The 17,170-nt window shown below is 35.0% G+C and overlaps 1 protein-coding gene across 3 annotated transcripts in view; it reads right to left on the bottom strand.

The window, feature by feature from the left end:
• Positions 1 to 17,170, bottom strand: part of USP54 (ubiquitin specific peptidase 54) — a 151,388-nt gene that overhangs the window by 115,284 nt on the left and 18,934 nt on the right. Inside the window, exon 1 of one of the 3 annotated variants that reach the window (XM_045841963.1) lies at positions 13,223 to 13,294. The exons of 1 other annotated variant lie outside the window; for it this stretch is intronic. The gene's annotated coding sequence lies outside the window, so the exon portion shown is untranslated. Of the gene's footprint in view, positions 1 to 13,153; positions 13,295 to 17,170 lie in introns of those variants that run through there. One more of the 3 variants, XM_045841966.1, reaches the window with a different exon arrangement.

The raw sequence follows: 17,170 nt of genomic DNA, 5'->3' as shown, positions 1-17,170 counted from the left end.
GTCATTATAGTTAATATAATCTTTGGTGAAAGAATTATAGGGTATTTAAGATTGTTTTTTATTTGTGTTTTATTTTTTTTACAATAAAAATATTTTCATTAATGAAAAAAATTGAGTCACTTATATTTTAAAATACAAACTATATTAATAAACATTCTCAGGTAACCAAAGGAATATAAAGTAAAAACAGAAGAATATGAACAGTGTTTTTTCAATGATTAAAAGCATAAATTTATAGCTCTCCTCTTAACTACTTAACCTGGATCTTTTAAATGAAACCTCATATGTGCAAATATAGTGTTATTATCTATATACTCCTCCCTGATCAGTGAGACTATTCAAATACTAACAATCTGAATCTCACTCATTTATAATCACAGAATTTTATTTATTTTTTATTTTAATTTTATTTTAATTGTTGTTCAAGTACAGTTTTCTTTTACTCCCATCCCAGCCCACCCACCCAGCCCTCTCTACCTCCCTCCCATTTCCACCCCCCCTAGTTTTTGTCCATGTGTCCTTTATACTTGTTCCTGTAAACCCTTCCCCTTTCCCCCTGAAATTCCCTACCCTCTCCCCTCTGGTCACTGTCAGCCTGTTCTCTATTTCAGCGTCTTTGGTTATATTTTGCTTGTTTGTTCGTTTTGTTGCTTAGGTTCCTGTTAAAGGTAAGATCATATGGCTTCACTGCCTGGCTTATTTCACTTAGCTGCAGAGGTTGTGGAGAAAAGGGAACCCTAGTGCACTGTTGGTGGGACTGCAGACTGGTACAACCACTATGAAAAACACTATGGCATTTTCTCAGAAAACTAAATATGGATCTACCTTTTGACCCGGCAATTCCACTGCTATGACTATAATCACAGAATTTATGAGTAGAAGGGCTCTTTAGAAAGCATATAGTTAAGTTTCTAACCTAAGGCAAGAGGTTACAATCTTTTTTTACAACCTTTTTTACAAATTGTCACCCAGCCTCTGACAAGTATGTTCAAGGAAAGAGAGCATGAGCCAATCTATAGTTTCCTCTTATAGAAGGCTTTCAAATATGTAAAACAAAATTTATGTGTTCCCTTAATCATCTCTTTTCAGACTAAATATTCTAGTACACCTGTAACTTATTGTAGTATACAACTTTATTCATGCCCTTTTGTAATCCCCTTTTTTGAGTGTGGGCTGGACCTGGTGACTTGCTTCTAATAAACAGAATACAGCAAAGATGATGAAACGTCTCTTCCAGGACTAGGTTACAGACTCTGGCTTCCATCTTCTTCACTGTCATGAAAGCCAGTTGCCATGTTGTAAACTGTTCTATGGAGAGTACCACGAGGCAAGGAAATGAAGAACACCAGTCAACAAGCCAGCAAGGAACTGACTAGTCAACCCCAATCCATCAACCCATGAGGAACTAAATCCTGACAATGACCATGTGAGAGAACTTGGAAGCAGATCCTCACTCAGTTAAGTCTTCAGATGAAATCAAAGCTCCAGCTACAACTTGACTGTAGCCTTTGAGACAAACACCTTGATTCCCGATCCATAAACACTATGAGTTAAAAAAAAATTGTTGTTTTAAGACACTAAATTTGGGGATAATCTGTTATGCAGCAATAGATAACTAATACATCTAGCAATTCACTTTTCATCATAGCCTAAAAATATTCTCACACATTAAATATAGAAATTTATATTCACATATATTAAATCGAGAAAAACTAGAAACAATTTAAATGTCCATCAAAGGGGGTAGATAAATACAATGTGATATAGTCTTCAGATTTAACAGTATGCATTATTTAAGTATAGATGAACCACATTTATTTTAACATTGGATTTCAACATAATATAAAAATAAAGTAGAATTACTCCTATAAATATTCAATTTACATAAAAATTATAAAACACATAAAGTACTACTATATGTTACCTGTACATGCATTTTATTTATTTATTTTTAAATGTTTTATGTATTTATTTGTACAGAGGGGAAGGGAAGGAGAAAGAGAGGAAGAGAAATATCAGTGTGTGGCTGCCTCTCAAGCATCCTCTACCGGTGGCCTGGCCCACAACCCAGGCATGTGCCCTGACTGGGAACTGAACTGTGACCTTTGGTTTGCAGCCCGCGCTCAATCCACTGAGCTACACCAGCCAGGGCTGCACTTTATATGTATATAAAATTATAAAAATGCATTACATTTGTTTAAATTGTGAATTAAACACACATTTACCTCTACTGACTCTTAAATTAAGTCTCCACTAAAACTAAGAGTAAAAGAATACAGCCCTGGCTGGCGTAGCTCAGTGGATTGAGCGCAGGCTGGGAACCAAAGTGTCCCAGGTTCGATTCCCAGCCAGGGTACATTCCTGGGTTGCAGGCCATAACCCCTAGCAACCGCACATTGATGTTTCTCCCTCCCTCTCTCTCTCTTTCCCTCCCTCCCTCTCTCTCTCTCTCTCTCTCTTCCCCTCCCTTCCCTCCCTAAAAATAAATAAATAAAATCTTTAAAAAAATAAAAAAATAAAAGTAAGAGTAAAAGAATACAAAGAATAAAAATCCACAAGGGCAAAGAAATTGGGAAAGAAAATGATTACAGGCGTAGAATTTACACAAAATTTTGGAAGCTGAAAAGCAGATAAATGTGCAGTAATTGATTAACATACCAGAGACGGAAATGGAGGGTAAATGTTGGCAACCAAAAGCATGCATACTCCCACTAGAGAACCCAGAAAAGGCTCAGGAATTGGAGCTGTCTGCAGGTAGGAATGTGGGGCAGGACTTAAAAATGGTACAGCAATTTTAAAATGTGTTTAAGAAGCAGTTTGAAGTTTCAGATTCTTTCAAACCAATACAGCCAGGCAAATGCCACTCCCCTACATCTAAACACTGTAGGCTTCCTTTCTGAAGAGTGTGGGCCAAAGAGGATGTGATTCTAGGACATCAAGCACAGGTAACCTGGGTGAGATGCCTTATTAAAAACTGGGCAACTTGCCTTGGCTGATGTGGCTCAGTGGACTGACTGCCCGCCTGCAAGCCAAAGGGTGGCTGGTTCAATTCCCAGTCAGGGCACGTGCCTTGGTTGCAGTCCAGGTCCCCAGTAGGGGGTGTGTGAGAGGCAACCACACATTGATGTTTCTCTCCCTCTCTCTAAAAATAAATAAATAAATAAAATCTTTTTAAAAATTAAAAACCAACTAAATAAAAATAGGATAACTTTTACTTTAACAAAAAGTTAAAACTTTAAAAAAGTATGGAAAGATTAAGCGAAAGTCTATAGACTATATACTAAATAGGAAGAGTCCCAGTCCCCTTTCTTCCTCTCAGCATCAAATCACTGGTAGCCAGACTCTATATACCCCAAGCTAAGACTGAACAATTTCCATTTTGGGAAACTGACCAGACCAAATATACTGACAGCTGATGATATCTCAAACAGGAAAAAAGAAAAAACTTGAAGGAAACAGACAATCCAGAGAATATAAGAAAACTTAAAAACCTAAAATGTATTTCTCAGAAAGGTAAGATTTTGCTACTATAAAAAAAGAAATAAAAAATTCAATAAAAGTTTTGAAAGACAAATTGAAGGAGGTTGCCCCACAGTAAAATAAAAAGACAGAGAAACAAAAAAGGTAAGATAACAAGTTAAAAAATCAGAGATCTTCAAGGCTTTCCAGAAAAATAGGAAAGTATCTAAGAAAAAATATAAGAAATATCCAGATTTTAAGATCAGAAGTTTTGAACTTTCAATAAATACAAAGTACACAGAATAATAAACTTAAAAATCTACAAATCCACACTAAGGCATAAATAATACTAAATTGCAGAACATTAGGGATAGAGAGAAAGCTCTGTAAATTTTAGGGGTGGGGAAAGGTAAATACACAAAGGAATGGAAATCAGAATGCCATCAGGCTACACAAAAATGTAAATGTACTTAATGCCACAGGCTTGTACACTTAAAAATGGTTAAAATGGTAAGCTTTACGTTGTATGTATTTAACTAAAAATAAAAAAAATGATGGATCACTACAGTGGTAAGATCCCAACTCCTTTAAAACTCAGTCCATATGGAAATATTACATTTTCTGTTGGTAAATACATATACTGCAAATGCCATTCAGTCTGTTTTACTAGAAATTTCATGTTTTTATTTGTTAATAAATAATGATTTATTGTGTTTTTTAAGAAGTGAGAAAGAAAGGGGGGAGAAAAAAGACAGAGAGACAGAGAGAAACATTGATTTGTTGTTCTACTTATTTATGCATTCATTGGTTGATTCTTGTATGTGCCCTGACAGGAGATAGAACTCAAAACCTCGGCACATGGGAATGACACTCTAACCAACTGAACTAACTAGCGTGGGCCCATTTATTATTATAAAAATAAAAAACAAATAAAAATAATGAAAATAATCACATCAGACATTTCATTGGCAACACAGTAAGCAAAAAATATAGCAATACCTATAAAATAGCAATACCTATAATTATAAGCAAAAATTATTTCAAATATAAAATTCTATTCCCAAGTAATTTTGAGGAGGAAAAAATATTTTCATATATGTAAGATTTCAAAAATTTTGACTTGTATATTAATGTTAACTCCCAGAAAGCTTCTGGAGGATGTGCTTCATCAAAATAAAAGAGTAATCCAAGAAAGATTACATGTAATTCAAGAAACAATTCCCAGGCCCTAGCTGGGTAGCTCAGTTGGTTAGAGCATCATCTCAATATGTCAAGGTTGCAGGTTCAATCCCCAGTCAGGACACATACAAAAATCAACCAATTAATACATAAGTAAGTGGAACAACAAATCAATGTTTAAAAAAAAACACAAAGGAAACAGTTCACTGGCCTGCGAACTGAAAGTTTGCTGATTCAATTCCCATTAGGGCACAGACCTAGGTTGCGGGTCAGGTACCTAGTTGGGGGAGTGAGAGAGGCAACCAATTGATGCATCTCTCACACATAGATGTTTCTCTCCCTTTCCTTCTCCTTCCCTTCCCCTCTCTCTAAAAATAAATTAATTCAATATTTAAATTTAAAAATCTTATGACATTAAAATAAAAAAACAATTCTGGGGATGACAATAATAGGAAATCCCAGGGTGGCAGCTATAGAGCAGGCCTAGATAACAACCAAGCCATATTAGAGCAGAACATTGAAGAATATACAAGGTAGGTTTCTAAGAGGGAAAGAAACATTGATAAATTATCATGGGATTTCAATGAATTAAAGAGTTTTATGGCTCTGGGTGAGTGAAAATGATTTAGTGATCAGAACTTTAAAAACTGACCAAGTGAAAAAAAAGGTAATTATCGTACCTAAGAAAAAATTTTAAATTGTGTGAGAAAAGCATAATCAATAATATATTTTTAAAAATCACTTTAAATGTAAATACCTTAAATGTTCCAATCAAAAGACATAAGGTAGTTGAATGTATAAGAAAACAAGACTCACATGCAGTCTACAAGAGACCTACCTCAGAATGAAAGACACACACAGGCTGAAACTAAAGGAGTGGGAAAAGGTGTTTCATGAAAATAGAAAGGAAAAATAAACTGGGGTAACAATATTTATATCTGACAAAATAGACTTTAAAACAAAGGTTATAGTGAGACACAAAGAAGGATTCTATAATGATAAAGGGAGCAACAACAGGATATAACCCCTGTAAATATTTATGCACCCAACATAGGAACACCTAAATATGTAAAGCAAATCTTGATGGAAATAAAGAGAGAGAATGACAGTAATACAGTGATAATAGGGGATTTTAGCACCCCATTGACAGCAATGGATGAATCTTCCAGACAGAAAATCAACAAAGGAACAGCTGCCTTAAATTACACAATAGATTAGATAGAGTTAATTGATGTCTTCAGAGCATTTCACCCAAAACAGCAGAATATACACTCTTTTCAAGTGCACATGGAACATTTTCTAGGATAGACCACATGTTTAGAACACAAACTAAGTCTCAATAAATTTTTTAAAATTCAAATTATATCAAGCATCTTCTCTGACCATAAGGGTATGAAACTAGAAATCAATCACAAGGAAAAAACAAAAACACACAAAGACTAGAGGCTAAATAACATATTATGAAAAAAATGAATAGGTTAACAATGAAAACAAAGAAAAACATCAAAAGATATCTCAAAACAAATGAAAATCAGAACACGACAACCCCAAATCTATGGGAAATAGCGAATGCAGTGGTAAGAGGGAAACTCATAGCATTACAGGCCTGCTTCAACAAACAAAAAAATCTCAAATAAACAATCTAATACCTAAAGAAACCAGAAAAAATAACAACAAAGCAAGCCCAAAATGAGTAGAAGAAAGGAAATAATAAAGACAAGAACATAAATAAATGAAGTGGAATGTTAAAAAAAAATACAAAAGATCAATACAATCAATAGCTGGTTCTTTGAAAAGATAAATAAGAGTGACAAGCCTTTAACCAGACTCTAAGGAAAAAAAGACAGGACCCCAAATATAAATAAAAACAAAAATGAAAGAGGAGAAGTAACAACCGACACCAAAGAAATACAAAGGAGTGTTACAAAATATTATGAACAGCTATATACCAACAAATTGGACAGTCTAGATGAAATAGATAAAATTTTAAAGACAAACTTCCAAAACTAAATCAGGAAGAATCAGAAAATCTGAACAAACAGATTATAACTGATGAAATTAAAGCAGAAATCAAAACTATCGAAAAACAAAAGTCCTGGACCAGATGGCCTCACAGGTAAATTTTACCAAACATTCAAAGAAGAACAACTATCCTTCTCTAACCATCCCACAAAAGTCAAAAGGAGAAAAGACACCCAAGCTCACTTTATAAGACCAGTATGATCTTAATTCCAAAACCAGATAAAGACACTACTAAGCAAAAAAATACGGTGTGTGTGTGTGAATATTCTTCATGAACATACATGCTGAAATCTTCTACAAAATATTAGCAAGCCAGATCCAGCAATACATTAAAAAGTTCATACACCATGATCAAGTGGGATTTATTCTGGGGATGCAAGGTTGGTACAATATCCACAAATCAATAAATGTGATACACATAAATAAAAGGAAGGATAAAAACCACATGATCATATCAATAGATGCAATAAAAGCATTTGATAAAATACAGCACCCATTTATGATAAAAATTCTCAGCAAAGTAGAAATCGAGGGAACATACCTCAATGTAATGAAGGCCACATATGACAAAACCACAGCCAACATCATACTCAATGGATAAAAACTAAAAGTGTTTTCCATAAGAGTGGAAACAAGATGGGGATGTTCACTTTCACTATTCTTCTTTAACATAGTACTAGAAGTCCTAGCCTCAGCAATTAGACCAGAAAAAGAAATAAAGGAACCCAAATTGGAAAGAAGTAAACCTGTCATTATTTGTAGATGACATGATACTGTATATAAAGAACCCTAAAGATTCCACCAAAAAATGACTGAACTGATAAATGAATTCAGTAAAGTAGCAGGACACAAAATAAATATCCAGAAATCACTTGCATTTTTATACACCAATAATGAATGATCAGAAACGGAAACTAAGAAAACAATCTCACTTAAAATTGCATCAAAATATATATACACTAGGAGTAACTTTAACCAAGGATGTATAAGACCTGTACTTGGAAAATTACAAGACACTGAAAAAAGAATTGAAGAAAATACAAATAAATGGAAGCATATACCACATTCATGGACAGAATTAACATCATTAAAATGTCCATACTACTCATAGGAATCTACAGATTCAATGCAATTCCTACCAAGATATCAACGGAGTATTTCACAGAACTAGAATAAATATTCCCAAAATATATGGAACCACAAAAGACCCCAAATAGCCAAAACAAATCTTGAGAAAGAAGAGCAAAGTTGGAGGGTCACAGTACTTGATATTGAACTATACTAGAAAGCCATAGTAATCAAAATAGCATGGAATTGGCATAAAAATAGACTTATACATCAACAGAACAGAGAGCCCAGAAATAAATCCACACCTGTATGATCAATTAATAGTCAACACAGGAGGCAAGAACATACAATTGGGGTAAAGCCTGCCTATTCAATAAATGGTGGAGGGCCCTAGCTGGTGTGGCTCAGTGGATTGAGCACCGGCCTGTGAACCCAAAAGCCACTGGTTTGATTCCCAGTCAGGGCATACACATGGGTTGCAGTTGTGGGCATGCAAGAGGCAGCCAATCAATGTAGCTCTTATACATGGATGTTTCTCTCCCTCTCTTTCTCCCTCCCTTCCCCCCCTCTAAAACTAAATAAATAAAATCTTTAAAAATAATAAATACATGGTGTGGGAAAAATTGGAAAAATACTTGCAAAAGAATGAAACTAGACCACCTTCTTTTTTAAAAGGTATTATTTATTTATTTTCAGAGAGAGGGGAAGGGAGGAAGAAAGAGAGGGAGAGAAACATTAACATGCAAGAGAAACATCAATCAGTTGCCTCTCTCATGCCCCCAGTGGCCCACAACCTAGGCACGTGCCCTGACAGAAAACTGAACCAGAAACCTTTCAGTTCGTAGGCTGGCATGAAATCTACTGAGCTACACCAGCCAGGGCTAGACCACCTTCTTACACCATACATAAGAAAAAACTCAAAATGGATTAAAGACTTAAATGTTAGACTCGAAGGCATAAAAATTGAAATCATAGGTATTAAAACCTCAGACATTTCAGATAGCAATATATTTTCTGATATAGCTCCTCAGGTAAGGGAAACAAAAAAAATAAACAAATGCAACCATATCAAACTAAAAACTTTTTGCACAGCAAAGGAAACCATCAACAAAATGAAAAGAAAACCCACTGAATGGAAGAATATATTCACCAATGATACAACTGATAAGGGGTTAATATCCAAAATTTATAAAGAACTTGTAAAACTCAACACCAAAAAAAACAGTCCAATTTTAAAAATGGGCAAAAGACCTGAATAGATACTTCTCCAAAGAGGATATATAGATGCCCAATATATAAATGAAAAGATGTTCAACATCACTAATCATCAAAGAAATACAAATTTCTCTCATGTCCACAAGGAGATATCAACACCTCACACCTGTCAGAATGGCTATTATCAATAAATCAACAAACAGCAAGTGTTGGTGAGGATATGGAGAAAAGGGAACCCTTGTGCACTGTCGGTGGGAGGGAAGATTGGTTCAGCCACTGTAAAAACAATATGGAGTTACCTCAAAAAATTAAAAATGGAACTGCCTTATGACCCAGAAATTCCACTTCTGGAAATTTATCCAAGAAACCTGAAACACTAACTCAAAAGAATATATGAACCTCTATATTCACTGCAGCACTATTTACAATAGCCAAGATTTGGAAGCAGCCCAAGTGTTCATCAGTAGATGAGTGGACACAAAAGCTGTGACACATTTATACAATGAAATACTACTCAGCTGTAAAAAAGAAGGAAATCTTACCTTTTGCAACAGTATGGACAGACCTAGCGAGTATTATGCTAAGTGAAATAAGCCATTCAGAAAGACAAGTATCATATTATTTCACTCACATGTGGAATACAATGAACAAAACTAATTAACATACAAAATAGAAACAGGCTCATAGATACAGAGAACAGACTGTCAGAGGGGAGGGGATTTGTGGGGCTGGGTAAAAAAAGTTGAAGGGCTTAAGAAAAAAACTTCACAGATACAGACAATGGTATGTGATTACCAGAGGGAAAAGGTGGTCGGGGAGGTACAAATAGGGTAAAAGAGGGATAAATGGTGATGGAAGGAGACTTGACTTGGGGTGGTGAACACACAATGCAATATACAGATGATGTGTTATAGAACTGTACACCTGAAACCAATATAATTTTATTTAAGGAAGAAAAGAATTATAATCATTGTATAATATTATATAGCTCAGGTCCAATATTTGTAAAATATAAACAATAAATAATGATTTAACCCCCCCAACTACAGAATTATATTGAGACTATAAAGGAGGAGACCTATATGCATTAAGGAGCCAAAACCATATTCTATGGCATTTATATAATGTTTAATATTTTATACCAAGTGATAAATTACACTATTAGAAATATTTCAGGCAGGTGAATATCGTTGCCTCAGAGGGTGGGATAACTGCTATTTTTCCTTCTGTGCATATTAACACTATTTGGCTCTGACTAGTGTGGTTCAGTTAGTTTGGCACAGTCCTGCAAAGCAAAGGGTCACCATTGATTCCTGGTCAGGGCAAATGCCTGGGTTGCGGGTTCGTCCCTGTCAGGGTCATATGAGAGGCAACTGATTGATGTTTCTCTCCTTCTCGTTCTCCCTCCCTTTCCCTCTCTCCTAAAATAAACAAATAAAATCTTTATAACACTATTTGAATTTTTAAAATTATACACATTACTTTGATAAAAATAAGATTTCCTAATAGGGAAAGAGAGTGAAAAGGCTTTGGCTTTACCTACAGTGTCTTATTTCTGAGGAAGAGGAGGAAAAAACAGTTGTTAAAATGATTAATTCTGGTAGGACTAGGAGTATTTGTTATATTATTTCTTTTGCAGTTTTAAAATTTCTCAATACTTCCTTCCTGAAATCCCAATAGATTCCTATACAAATGGTTTTCAGACCATTTATGGTTCTGTCTGCCTCCCTTGGAATGCTCTCAACTTTGTGAGTGTCAATTGAAATAGCCAATATGCAAAATGTATTTCCAATCTAGTACAAAACTGTAGTGGAACCACTAGTTTGTGATCTGGATAAACTCCTGGTAATATATAGCTGAACATATTATTAGCAGTCACATTGCACAAGCAGTTCCTGCTACATTTGTAATTAACCAAAATTCCCAGATATTTTTCATATGAATTGCTGCCCAACCATCTCTTCCTCATACTGTTTTTGAGCATTTTAGGTTTTGAATTTAAACATAGACTTATCCTTGTTAAACTTCATTTCAATCTGAGCCCATGATTTCATCCTATTGATATCATTTTAAGGCTTTACTCATCATCTGTCACATTAACTACTCCAGCAGCTTTGCAAATTACATATCTGATTAGCATTTTTTAAAATTTCTACTCTATCAAAAGTCCAAAGATAATCCACCAGAAACTTTCCTCATAAAATCAAGAGTATCAGTGGGTACAGTTATTCAATCTTTTACACATTCATTAATCAACCAAACCATATTTTATTACATTTCAGCCACAGATGTATCATGAAAGAATATAAAACTGCAGGATTATGTCTATAACTAGAACAATCCCCTGATCTACTAACCTCATAATTCTAAATAGAAGTATGGGATTCAAGAATAGAAAGAGAAGGAACTTGTTATGACAAATCAACCCATGCTAACTCTTCTTGTTTAATACTCCATTGTCACCTGTTTGATCATTGATCACTGAATTTTCCCAGTAGCTAATACCAGTTTTTACAGGTTTATAGTTTTCCAACTACTTTCCTCATTTGATATATCAGAATATCTGTCTCTCTCTGGTTTTTATGATTTCTCAAAGATTAATAACTGTAGTTCTGAGATCATTAGTTAATTCAGCACTCTGAAATTTAACTGAGCCTTAAGACTTAAATTCATTTTTAAATATCCAGCCTTACCACACTGGGCTATAATTTCTAGTTTACAATTTACTATGTCCTTTCTAGTTTGAAAATTATTGTTCTTGCTGCTAATAATAATCTACATAATACTTTTTTTAAACCCTCACCCAAGAATTTTTTATTCATTTTAGAGAGAGAGGAAGGAGGGGAGAGAGGGGGCAAGCGAGTATGAGCGAGAGGAATCTCACACTGAGGTAAGAGAGTAACATCAGTTGGTTGTCTCCTGCACGCACCCCCACTAGGATCAAATCCTCAGCCTAGACATGTGCTCTGACCAGGGATCAAACCCACAACCTTTTGGTGAATGGGACAACACTCCAACCAACTGAGCCAACCCAGCCAGGGCCATAGTAGTTATTTTTTTAAAGAACTTTGTAATTTCTTTTAAAAATCCTATAAATAGGTTAGACAAAAATTAATATACCAGCCTTGGCCAGTGTGGCTCAGTTGGAGCATCATCCTGTAAACTAAAAGGTCACAGGTTTGATTCCCAGCCAGGGTGCATACCTAGGTTGCAGGTTCCCTCCCTGATTGGGACAAGGAAACTAATTGATGTTTCCTCCCCGCTCTCTCCTCCTCCTCCCTTCCCCTCTCTCTAAAATCAATAAGCATGTCCTCAGGTGAGGATAAAAAATTAACATACCATTATCTCATTTTATATACAAGGAAACTGAAACACAGAGATTAAAATTATTTGCCAAAGGTCAGAGAGCTACAATGAACCAAAATCTCCTATTGCAGTCTAGGGCTCTTTTCATAAAGTCATATGTATCTCTAATACAACAAAAGTACTGAAGATGAAACATAAAATCTCTTGCATTAAAATTGATTTTTCTATTAGTGGTTGACAGGGATTCAGGAGGGGCTGAGGTACAAAAGAAATGGGTGTGGCATAAAAGAGCAATAAGACAGATTCTGCGGTGAAAATATTCTGTACCTTTACTGTATCAATGTCAATATCCTGGTTGTAATAATTGCACTACAGTTTTGCAAGATGTTACAGAGTTAGAGGTCTCTGTAACTGTGTGAACCTAGATTTATCTCAAAATAAAAGTTAAATAAAAATAATAATTGGTTTTCTTTTTAAATCTAATATTATTTTAAAGAGGCTTACTTAAAGTCAATAGTTTAGGCAAATTAAAACAAAACAAAATAGAATCATGCATAGGACTCTGCAAGTGGGCCAGTGGACTTCAAGTAGGATAAATCCCATCAACCAAAGGCTCAAAAAAAAAAAAAGCCATAAAGATTCTTGGAAATTGAAAAAGAGCCCCCAGGATTCTTATTTTCCAAAACAGCAAAACCAAACAAGACACTGTAGGAAAGAAATTATTAAGCCACCACCAGAAGTATCACTAGAATAAAGTCAGAAGCACCAAGCTTTCCTCAACCCTTCACTGCAGTTCTCTACTGAAACACTGAATGTGCATGTGTGTCACCTTCAACCTGATATTCACAGACACACATTTCAAGAGTCCCAAAATAGCTTTTTTTTTTTTTTTTTTGCTACTCACGAAGAACATGAAGCTTCAACAATTTCCTGCTTCTCCAGCTGCAGGACTTGCAATTAGGAAAACACTCACTCAGCGTCTACAGCAGGTCTGGTGAGAATGAGCTCATCCCTTCAGATGCACACCTGATCCTCAGGAAGGTGCTTCTCCTCCAGCAAGCAGGTTTTTATGTGTTTAAAGTGACGCCCACAACCTGTGCAACCACTTGTCCAGAGCCAGAACAAGTCCTTCCCTGTACACGCCTAGTGCCATATAATCATTTCCTGCTCTAGCCACTTCACACAGTCACCAAGTTCAGGTGGCAGTGGCTGCAGCAGCAGCAGCTGCTGCTGCTTCTATTATAACCTCTCTAGAAAAGGATTTCACTTTCAGCTATAATGGAGCTCAAATCCTTTACCACTATCCTGTGAACATAGCAATGTTCGTTTCAACAGCTCTTTGCCCAGAGTCAGACCTTACCAGACTCACCCTCTTTTTCACGAATTTACAACTCATTTTCCTAAACCAGGAACAGAAGGCTTCCACAGCTCTCTTATTCTATTTGTCCTGTCTACAAGTGTCTCAACCCAGCCAGCTAAATGCTGTGAACTCAAGTCTGCCTCTCAGTTTCACTACTTCTAAGAAGCCATTTACTCTACCACAGTTACCTATTTATTGGTAAAGCACTTAATAATTCTAACCCAAAAATATATAGACTTCATTTCAAATGATATAATACTGGTACTAAATATCTTCAGTCAAGAGTATCTGTGCAGCAAACAGTCATACAACAAATATTTTTGTGCACCTATTATGTACAACTCTCTCTGACAGAGTGCTTAACTGGATTTCAAACTAAACTAAATAAAATGAAATCTGAGAAAGAACCCGTCCCACCTTAGCCTTCCACAGGACACTTCTGCAGTGTTTTTACTTCTTCCATACACTGCACTAAACTTCTAATACACTAAGAGGGTGGTTAAGGAGTACAAACTAGTCAGAAGAAACACATATTCATTAATGGTTACCTTCAAGAGATGGCAAAGGACTTGCAATCAAGAAGGAGAAATCTAGGGTCTTTCAACTAATTTAGTATTGCTTAGTGTCCTGGGTAGTGACTACAAGAAAGTTTACTGTATTATTCTTTTTAAATGTCTTGAATAATAATAATACTTTAAAAACAAAAAAACAGAATTTCTGTGAATCAAAGACAATCAACAGGGTGAAAAGACAACAGAATGGGGAAAAATATATTTGTCAGTCATTTATTTGATAAAGAGTTAATATCAAAAATATATTAAAAACTTAACACCAACCAATTTAGAAGTTCAAAAAGAACTTGAATGGACTTTTCTCCAAAGAAGATATACGAGTAGCCAATAAGCACATGAAAAGATGATCAACATCCCAAGTCATTAGGGAAAAGCAAATCAAAACCACAATCAGATACTGTGTCATATCCAGTAGGATGGCTATTATAAAAGAGACGGAAAATAACAATTGTTGATGAGGATGTGGAGAAATTGAAACACTTGGGCACTGCTGGTGGGATCATAAAATGGTGTAGCCATTATAGAAAATGGCATGGCAAGTCCTCAAAAAATTTAAAATATTATGCAGCAATTCCACTCCTGGGTATATATCCAAAGGAAATGAAAGCAGGGCCTCAAAGAGATCATTGTGTACCCTCTTCATAGAGGCATTTTCACAATAGCCAAAAGATGAAAGCAACCCAAGTGAATGGATAAGCAAAATGTGAGATATAAATCTAAATATATATATACATACACACACACACACACACACACACACACTGAAATATCTACTCAGCCTTAAGAAGAAAATTCTGATACATGCTACAACCCAGGTGAGCCTGGTGGACATTATGCTAAGTGAAATAAGTCATACACCACAGGACAAACGTGCTGTGATTCCATTTATATCAGGTACCTGGAACAGTCAAATTCAGAGACAGACAGTAGAATGGTAGTTGGCAGCAACTGGGGGAGGAAGGAAAGGGGTGTTGTTTAATGGGTACAAAATTTCAGTTTCGCAAGATGAAAAGAGTTCTGGAGATTGTTGCACAACAACATGAGGATATTTAATACTACTGAACTGTACATTTAAAACTTGTTAAGGTGGTAAATTTTATTTTGTGTATTTTACCATAATTTTAAAAATATAGAGAACTAATCAAAACAGGTCTTTGCCTGATGAATATAAGATATTAAGAAAAACTCTAAATTCAAATTCAGTCTGCTGCTTTTCTCCTCTTTGAAAAAATGATTCAAACATTATTGGTGATAATTCTTGAAAAACACTCATGTGCTATAGGCAACAGGCAAATTCATTACTCTGATCAGTTTCATACAAATAAAGAACCTAATATATTGGGGGCGGCAAATGTACTTATACAAAAGTAGAAAGTAAATATCATTACTAAGTTCTGCTGGGGGAAAAAAGACTTAGCCTAAATAACACCTAAATATTAAGGATGGTGGCTTGGAAATAAAATAGTTACTATCTGTTACCTCCTTTATAAAGTTAGAAATCTGCATTAAATTGTATTAGCCCCATTCCTGAGGCTTATTCATAAGAGTGGAGATGAGAAAACTATAATTAACTAATAAATAATCCTTAAAGGAAGAAATGTGCTTCATTGGATTGTTGTATGGATTAAATGGGCTATTTCATGCAAAGCACTTAACACAGTGATTGACATGGAATTGCTCAACAAAACATTCAAACTTCCTGCATACAATTTTCTCACATCCCCATATTTCCCCTTAAACCAACATAATCAAAATTAGTTTGACTATTTTTAAGATAAACATGAACAGTATTTGAATAAGTATATACAGTTCATAAAGTGATTTTAAATCACCATAATTTAATACTTAACAGTTGAATGAAGGAAAAATAAAACTAAAATCTGAATGCCTACTACATGACAGCTTATGTGCTAAGAATTAACATCTATTATTTCACTTAATTTGCTCAGGTAGTTTATTATAATCCTAATTTCACAGATAAAGGAACTGTGGTTCAGAAATATTTAATAATTTGCTCAACTTTCCATAGTAGTATAAAATTGAAGGGCTGAGATTTAAATTCTGTCTAGCTCCAAAGCTCATACTCTTATCACTAAAACTATCTTAAGCCCTGTGGAAGATAATTTCTCATTCTTGTGTTCAATTATTCATTCACTAACTCTCATTTAATCAAACAATTCAAAGCTGCCAGGCAAACTGTACTAAGTTAATGATATAAAAATGTATAAAGCAGCCTCTGCCCTCATAGCCTAGAAGGTGTATGTGTCTGAGGAGAGAGACATGAATGATCACAAATCAACCACAATGCAATTGAATAAGAGCCCAAGAATAGTAGAATAAGCAGGAAACATGGAAGGTGAGTACTAGATTAGGGAAATCTGAAAAATCATTGCAGAAGAATTACCATTTCAGCTAAAATTTTGTTTAAATATGTGGTTTTACAACTTGATAAAGATTCTACGCAAAAACCTACAGCTAACATTACACTTAATGGTGAAATACTAAATGCCAGCCCTGGCCAGGTAGCTCTTTTGATTAGAGTGTTGTCCCAATACACCAAGGTTACAGGTGCAGTCCTGGTCAGAGCACATACAAGACTCAACCCTTTCTTCTCTCTCTACAATCAGATAATAAATAAAAATTTTAAATAAAGAAATACTAAATGGCCCATCACCCAAGGGTAGGGCACAAAGCAAGGATTTCTGCTCTTACTACTCTTATTCAACGACAGTATTAAAAGTTCTAGACACTGCAATACACAAGAAAGAGAAATAAAAAGCATACAGACTGGAAAGGGAACAATAAAACTATCTCTACTTGCAAATGATATGCTTGTCTGCATAGAAAATCTCAAGGAATCTACAAAACAAACTCCTAGATGTAATAACAACAAGTCGCAGGATATAAAATCAACACACAAAAAATAACTGCATTTCTATATACTTAATAATAAACAGAAACCAAAGTGTAAAACACATTACCATTTACA

Source organism: Phyllostomus hastatus, unplaced genomic scaffold (assembly GCF_019186645.2).
Source record: "Phyllostomus hastatus isolate PE091 unplaced genomic scaffold, TTU_PhHast_1.1 phas_contig_38, whole genome shotgun sequence".
Taxonomy (NCBI): Eukaryota; Metazoa; Chordata; class Mammalia; order Chiroptera; family Phyllostomidae; genus Phyllostomus; species Phyllostomus hastatus.
Note: the sequence above shows the minus strand (reverse complement) of the source record. Positions and strands in the feature narration are given on the sequence as shown.